The following is a 658-nucleotide window of genomic DNA, read 5'->3' on the forward strand; positions in this document are numbered from 1 at the left end:
TACTTTCCTTTCCTTCTTTTCCTCATTTGTTACTCCAATTACTCTATTTTCCCCCATTCTATCTATCTGGTAGGACTATAAGTATCATTAACTCCCCAGTACTGCTGGATAATCTAAATCAGTGGTTCCCAACCAGTGGGTTGCAGGACTGCAAAGCCTTAGGGAAAAAAAAATGTAAACCACTTTTTTAGGTGTTTGTCAGTATTCATATTATGAATATAGTCAGCAAAGGCATTTTTAATCTTAGTCTATTTTGTAATTTTGGGACCTATTTTCCATATTTTGGGGTCTATTCTCTTCACATCCAATCATATCTATGCATATTTCCAGTCAGGATTTTTGTACATGTTTGTACACAGTTGAAGTGCTTGTGAAACCCATAGTAACAGTGAAGTAATGACATTGTAGATGTCATTACTTCACTGTTACTATGTAGATGTGTTTTTGCCCAGAATCATAAAGACTGAGATACTTTTGAGTGCCTTACAGTCCTTTGGACAAATGAAGCAGTGTTCTAAATCGGTGAAAGAAAGGGCATGAAGGTTAGGGAGTTGCCTACAGCATCACCCAGTCATCCTTACCTGACAGTGACTTAGGAGATAAGCAATTTAGGTATTCTGCATATGGGGGCAAACAATGAACTCTAAAGTGGTACACT

At 37.4% G+C, this 658-nt stretch overlaps 1 protein-coding gene across 1 annotated transcript in view; it reads right to left on the bottom strand.

Moving 5' to 3' along the window:
• LOC119581804 (protein polybromo-1-like) overlaps positions 1-658 on the bottom strand; it is a gene marked incomplete in the record, with an annotated part of 66711 nt that overhangs the window by 13086 nt on the left and 52967 nt on the right.

Source organism: Penaeus monodon, chromosome 15, assembly GCF_015228065.2.
Source record: "Penaeus monodon isolate SGIC_2016 chromosome 15, NSTDA_Pmon_1, whole genome shotgun sequence".
Lineage (NCBI taxonomy): Eukaryota > Metazoa > Arthropoda > Malacostraca > Decapoda > Penaeidae > Penaeus > Penaeus monodon.